This window comes from Macadamia integrifolia, chromosome 3 (genome assembly GCF_013358625.1).
Source record: "Macadamia integrifolia cultivar HAES 741 chromosome 3, SCU_Mint_v3, whole genome shotgun sequence".
NCBI classification, from domain to species: domain Eukaryota; kingdom Viridiplantae; phylum Streptophyta; class Magnoliopsida; order Proteales; family Proteaceae; genus Macadamia; species Macadamia integrifolia.
This window is the reverse complement of record NC_056559.1, coordinates 15,994,216-16,001,491: the sequence shown is the minus strand read 5'-3', so window position 1 is coordinate 16,001,491 and position 7,276 is coordinate 15,994,216. Positions and strand designations below refer to the sequence as shown.

General features: G+C 40.3%; 1 long non-coding RNA gene across 1 annotated transcript; it reads right to left on the bottom strand.

Moving 5' to 3' along the window:
• Positions 1–2,531: 2,531 nt before the first annotated feature.
• On the bottom strand, positions 2,532–6,537 carry LOC122072639. The gene is made up of 2 exons (XR_006138556.1): positions 6,007–6,537; positions 2,532–2,868 (listed from the first exon to the last, which is right to left on the bottom strand). It is a non-coding gene; the product is annotated as an uncharacterized LOC122072639 (long non-coding RNA).
• Positions 6,538–7,276: the final 739 nt, after the last annotated feature.

Below are 7,276 nucleotides of genomic sequence, written 5' to 3'. Positions count from 1 at the left end.
TTATCACATGTGGGAGTCATAATCCAACTCTAATATCACATGTGATAGACTTGGACTGTGGGCTAAACACTTGTAGGATAGGATTTGTATACATATAGAATTCTAGTCAAGTAGGAGTCTTCGTGAGATCAAGAGTTAGTTACTAATTGACCTCATACAAGATAGGAGAGGATAAGGTTGAGTTAGAATAGAAATTTAATTGTATTGGTAAGTTGAACTATTTAGTGCATGGCAAAGTGAGCTGTGTGATACCCAATAATACAGTAAGTACCAAACCCACCTGGAAGATCAGTGAGGTGTCTCCACTAAGAATATGGCATACCAAAGTGTTTTGAAAATCGATGAGAGTACAAATTTTAGTCCTACATCTCCTAGAAGGAGATTACTATGCTAGTTGATAACCTCTAGCCTCCTTAACATGGCACAACGCGTTTTAAAGCTTTAATGCCCATGAGCCAAAGAGGACAATATTGTGCAAGGTTAATGGGATCGGGCCATTACAAATGGTATCAGGACAGACATCGACAGTGTGTGGGGCCACAATTGGGATGCTGTGCAGAATGAAAAAAGTTATGATACCCAAGAATACGATATGTACCTGACCCGCCTAAAAGATAAGTGAGGCATGCAAACCTTAGGCCCATATCACCTAGGGAGAGATTACTGGGTTAATTAATAACCTCTAGCCTCCTTAACATGGTACAATGCGTTTCTAAGTCTTGAGACCCATGGGCCAAAGAGGACAATATTATACAAGGTTAATGGGTCGGGGCGTTACAGGTTACGAGGCAAAGATGGAGCAAATCTACACTAGTTTTGCAGGCTTCTTCTCTATCCACTGAGTTTGCAAGCTTGTTCAAAACTGAGCATTATAATTTCTAATCTGAGTTTTCGTCATATTCTAAGTTCGAGTCTTTAGTTTTGAGCCAATAAAATTTCTTAGTTAGTTGGAGTTTTAGGCTAATGTTCAAAATCTCAATGATGTACTGATACAAGATAGGAGAGGATAAGGTTGAGTTAGAATAGAAATTTAACTGTACTAATAAGCTGAATCATTTAGTGCATGGAAAAGTGAGTTGTGTGACATCCAAGAATATGGCAAGTACCAGACCTGCCTGAGAGATCGGTAAGGTGTCCCCACTAAGAATATGGCTTACCAAAGTGTTTTAGAGATCAGTGAGAGTGTGCAAATTTTAGTCCCACATCACTTAGAAGGAGATTACTGAGCTAGTTGATAAACTCTAACCTCCTTAACATGGCACAATGTGTTTTAAAGCTTTGAGGCCCATGAGCTAAAGAGGACAATATTGTGCAATGTTAATGGGGTCAGAGCATTACAAATGGTATCAGGATAGACCTACAGTGTGTGGGACCACAACGGGGATGCTATGCTGAATGGAGAATAGTTATGACACCCAAGAATATGGTAAGTACTAGACCCACCAAAAGATCGGTGAGGGTGTGCAAACTTTAGTCCCATATTGCCTGGGGAGAGATTACTAGGCTAGTTAATAACCTCTATCCTCCTTAACATGACATAATGCGTTTTCAAGCCTTAAGGCCCATGGGCCAAAGAGGATAATATTATACAAGGTTAATGGGTCGGGGCTTTACAGGTTATGAGGCAAAGATGGAGCAAATCCACACCATTTTTGCAAGCTTCTTCTCTATCCACTAAGTTTGCAAGCTTGTTCAAAACTGAGCATCATAATTTCTAATATGAGTTTTAGTCATATTCTAAGTTCGAGTCTTTAGTTTTGGGCCAATAAAATTTCTTAGTTAGTTGGAGTTTGAGGCTAATGTTCAAAATCTCAATGATGTACTCCACTCTTTTTTTTTCATAGGAAATCTAAAACATTTCATATTAATAGGTACCACATAATTACAGCTACTGACCCTATTTATATTTACATTGTGGATATTTTCAATCCTATTTGTAGCTATTGCTACAAAGTACGAAACTAGTTCTGATTTGGGTTGTAGTTTGCAGGTTATTTTTTGTATGTTTTTATATACAAACAAAAAAGCGGATGCCACTGATATAGGCAAAAAAACGTTATCCAGTTCAAAAGTCAGTCTCTGGTTGGTTCCTAAATTCATCCAAATCTCTTTCAGATTCCACCTTCTCCTCTGTGCCTACTCTACTCCAAACAGAAGAGCCCTTGCTCCTCCTTCAATAGTGTCTTCTGTCATTAGATAATCGGTCATTAGTAGTTGTTTTTCATTTTTATAGGAAATTCCAACTGCCCAACCTGTTTACTTGGAAATTTGATTTGTAATAACAACACGAATGAAAATAGGATTCATTATATTGCAGTTTTCCATAGGACTTGGACTATGACAGATTTGGGTTGATGGGGTTGGAATAATCAACACACTTGGCTTTCTCCCTTTTTCATGTTTCTGATCCTTGGTAAAGGCTGCCCAATTCAGGGCTGGCTCAAGGATTCTATGTGGATTGGGAACCTCCTTTTGATATCGAACCCGATTCCTGTGGTTCCATAAAAAGTAACAGATTATGCAAAACACAGAAAAGAAAGAGTTCAATCTTGTTTAGCAATTGTGTAAAAGAAATACATAATTATATGCTGAAAGGATGATGCTCTGAGAGCTGCAGTATTAAGGCCCAATGGGCATGCCTCCCATATGCGTTTAGTAAAGTCGCATGATAGGAAGATGTGCCAAACAGTTTTAGGTTTAGAGTTGCATATGCCACAAGTCTGCTCCATTGTGATCCATTTCCCTAAAACATCCATTGTTGGCAGTCCTCTGTGGATTACTCGCCAGAAGAAAATCTTACATTTTGAATGTATTTGGGTTTTTCAAAAGAAGCGCCACCAGTGTGAGCAAGGTGACAAGCATATGCACCTGTTGGATAATCCAATGACATTAGTATTAACATTGTTTAGAAAATGGGCAGCCAACTTAGATGTTAGTTTCCCTATTGATGAAAATTTGTACCTCCAATGGTCATGTCTGTTTGTAATTGGTATTGTCAAAATTGATGATACATAATGTTGAGGAAGAAAAGATGATAATTGTTCAATATTCCAAGAATTCTCAGTTAGAAGAGCACTTACCTTTCTATTGTGCAAATACTGGGGGATTGGGATATTGATTGCATGGAGGGATTTTAAGAGTGTTGGAATCCATGTATCCCATTCAATATCCGTTGTTTGTCCATTCTCAACACAATGAGTAACACATTCTGACAGAGTTGGTAAGAGAGCTGCAATGCTATTCCAAGACCAAGTACCCTTTTTTCTGATGGTTGATGGGTGAAAATGGATCTATTAGGAAAATACTTTGCATCCAAAATTCTTACCCAAAGGGTTTCTGGTTCATTTATCAATCTCCAACTGAGTTTTAGAATCAAAGATTTATTTTGAATCTTTGAAGATTGAAACCCTAAACCCCCCAAGTGTTTTGGTTTGCACAGTTTGTGCAAACAATCAAATGTAGTGTTTTGTTTCCCTGGTTCTCACCATACCAGAATTTAGAATATATGGTGTCCAATTCAGTCCATGCGACTTTGGGGAAGAGAATAGATGACATGGTATAAGAAAGGATTGATGCCAGGGTAGATTGGATTAGGATAGCTCGGTCTGCAAAGCTAAGTAGGTTAGATTTCCAAATTGAGAGTTTGGACTTGACTCTGTTGATCAGGTGTTGAAGGCAATTGCATTTGCTTCTACCATGCGACAAATGGACACCAAGGGCATCCAAGGCCATTTCATCAATTCCCAATAGATTACAAATGGAATGACGCGAGGCATGTGTGACTCCAGAACTGAAAGCAACACCACTTTTTGTCAGATTAATTGTGAGTCATGATAAACTGAAAATACTTCAAGGACACATTTAATATTATTTACATCAGATTGGGTTGCTCTACAGAAAATAAAGGTGTCATCTGCAAAGAAGAGGTGAGAAATTTCTGGTGTGTTCCTAGCGACCTCGATCCCTTTAAAAAAATTCCTATCTTGAAAAAAAGTAAGTAGGCGGGACAAACCTTCCATAGCTAAAATGAACAAGAAGGGGCTGAGTGGGCAGCCTTGTCTCAGGCCACAAGAAGGTTCAAAGAAATTATAGGCTAAGCCATTTAGTTTAATGGAGAAGGACGGCCTACTAATGATATAGCTGATTAGATCTCCCCATCTGTCCCCAAAGCCCAAAAAGTCCAAAATACCTCTAATGAAACCCCATTCCACTTTATTATAAGCCTTTACCATGTCTAGCTTAAGAGCAATCCAACCAGATTTATGTGCAATAATGATGTTATCAGTAATCTGCCTGCCAAGCACAAAAGTAGACTGGTATGGAGAGATTATATGGTGCAGCAGAAGTTTCAATCTTAGGGCAAGAAGTTTAGAAATAAATTAATAAGCAACATTGCAAAGACTTATTGGTCTAAAGTCTTCCACTGAAGCGGGATTTTTTTTTTTTTTTTGGGAATTAGACAAATTAAGTATGATTCAGCCCCGAGGGTAGGGACAAATTTCTAAAAATAATTGTCAATAATTTTGAAATGTCCCATTGAAGGAAATCCTAATATCTGTGGTAGAAGATGGCTTGGGAACCATCCGGTCCAGGTGCTTTGTGTGCTTCCAAGGAGAAAACAACATTCCTTATTCCATCAATGGCAAGAAAAGATGTTAACCTTTCCCTATCCAGATCATCCAAGACCAGTGGGAACAGATCTTTTAGAAGTTCTGGATTTCTAGGGTTAGAGGTAGTGAAAATACTAGTCAAATGGGCTGCAAAAGTAGAGGAAATGTCATTTGGATTAGAGAGATAATCACCAGAAAAAGTTTTCATTGAATCAATTCTTCGGTGGTGTAAATTGGTTTGGGCAACAGAATGAAAAAAACTTTGTGTTTCTGTCCCCATCGTGAATGTATGAGTGTCAGGATTTTTGAAATCAGAACATCTCTTCAGATTTAAGGACCCAATTCAGGTGGGAAGTCAGGAGATTGATGGTGTCCAAGGGTGGGGATGGTAGATCATTCAGGTCTTTTAAGGATTGAAGAAGGTTGCATTTCAAGTTCTCAATGTTTCCAAAGACTTTCCGGTTCCAAGTGGAGAGTCTCCTACTAAGGTTGGCTAGTTTCACTGGAAGTGGTTCACTGCCTAAGGATCTCCAAGAGGTATGGCAAAAAAGGGGGAAATCAGGGTGGAAAGACCAGGCATCATGAAAGTGAAACAACTGCCTGCCCTGTCTAGGTCCTGTTCCAGAGGATAAAAGAATTGGATTATGGTCTGATCCTATCGGAGCCAATTTGTCAAGGATACCGGGCCAAAAAGGGATAACCACGAGTGACTAGCAAAACATTTGTCTAATGCTTCTTTGATAAGCCTAGGTGGTTGTTGGTTATTTGACCAAGTGAAGTTGTTTCCAGGGATTTTAATTTCTTCCAAGCCTAAGCTAGACAGTATTGAGTCTAGTTTGGAAGCAATGGGCGAAAGATTGAAAGGGGATTTCCACCAAATTTGTCAGATTGTCTTATAATATCATGGAAGTCACCAATCATTAAAAAAGGTAGATTAATGGACAGTAAAAAATCTCCAGGTTATCCAAGAAGGTTTTTCTGCAAGTGGTATCCGGTGGGGCATATAGACAAACAAGGACCCAATTTCCAAGAGGGCTCACAATCTCACAAGCCATAAAATTTGATTTCATATGAATCACAGAGAAATTAATGTGATTGGAAAATAAGGACCATATTCCTCCTTTAAGGCCCTTTGCTCCCTCGCTATTCTGGTAAGAACTAAGATTGAGAGACTTGAAAGAAGAAGGAAGTTTGAAGGTGGAATCATCTTTGACTTTGGTTTCACAAAGGAAGACAATATCCGGTTTCACATTTTTGCAATGGGATAATAAGCAGGATTTGGTCAATTTTTTGTGAAGGCCTGTCGTTGAGAAATCAGAAAGATTAGTTCCATATCCGGTTTCACATTCACAATTAAGTATATTGAGAAATCAGAAAGATCAAAGAATACGGTTACCCGGTCGACGGTAGCCTGTGGTTGCCCTTCAACCCCATGTTCACCTGCGAAAGTAGTGTCGTCAGGAAGCTCAACATGGTATGGGGTTGACTCCACTCCAACCCTCTCTCCCACTCCAATTGCATCAGCTATACGTTTCACAAGACTGTCTGGATAGCTTGATGATTCCAGTGCCCTTGTTATGTTGGAGATAAGGTCCTCTCTTGAGTTTTCTTCCTCATAGTCGGGTCACAGCCGCTTTCGGCTCGAGGAGGTAGGAAAAGGGAGTGAAACAGGGTTTTTCATCCCAATGGGTTGATCTGATAGAGTCTGGCCTGGGGAACTAAAGGAGTTGCTGTGATGGGAAATGGAACCGGCTCTGAAAACAAACTATTTAATAGTGATGTTCTTACTTCTTAGCATGATTGATTCGAAGGTATGGGATATCCTCTTCTTTATTTTTTGTTTCAGTAGGTTTTGGGTTGGGAGGCAGGTTTGTGGTCGGTGGGAGGTTTCTTGTGGGGGTGCAATGAACAACATCAGTTGCTGCCGCTGTGAAATTTGGGCTATCCATGAACTAGAAAGCCGTGGAGGATCCAATACTAGGAACTTCAAAGAAAAGTTAAAGTAAGCTTGGAAGGGTTGGGGAGCCACTTGGAACTTGTGAGCTTCCAGTATGTGGAGGGGTATTCAAAGTCCAAATTGTATCATCGATAGCCGTAGGGAAGGTTGGAATGGAAAGGCTAACCGAAATCAGTTCAGTGCCATCAACTTCCATGGGGTGGGGTTGAATAGAGTTCACATTATCACCAGAAGAGGCGATAATGGAAGGGAAGTGACCTGGGGAGAAGGGGAAGTTGTGACTCAAAGCCACCATAAAATCCTGAATGAAGGGGTGGGGTGTTAAAGTGTTGCTGCCGAAAATCCGTATGAGTTGATCCTGCACAAATACAGAAGGCAGAGGCATGGATGTTTATCCAAGGTTAGTCCTCCGACGCCAGTTAGAGATCGGCCGCACAGCTTTTCACAAGGGTAATGGTGTGGGTTTTTCTGCTTACCTTTTTCCCTCCTCTCGGGCCCTCTTTTATAGTCCTTAGGGTTTAGGGTTTCTCTTTTCCTTGGAGGAGTTCTCCTCGGGTCCGCCTCCTTTCCTCTTCGAGTCCTACTCGGATACGTCTTATCCCCTTCGTGGGGAATATTCTCTTCATGCGGTTGACGCGGTCAGACTCCTCGTAGCCTCTAATAGGTGAGTGACACGTGTCCTCTCCTTAGATACCACGTGTTCTTACCC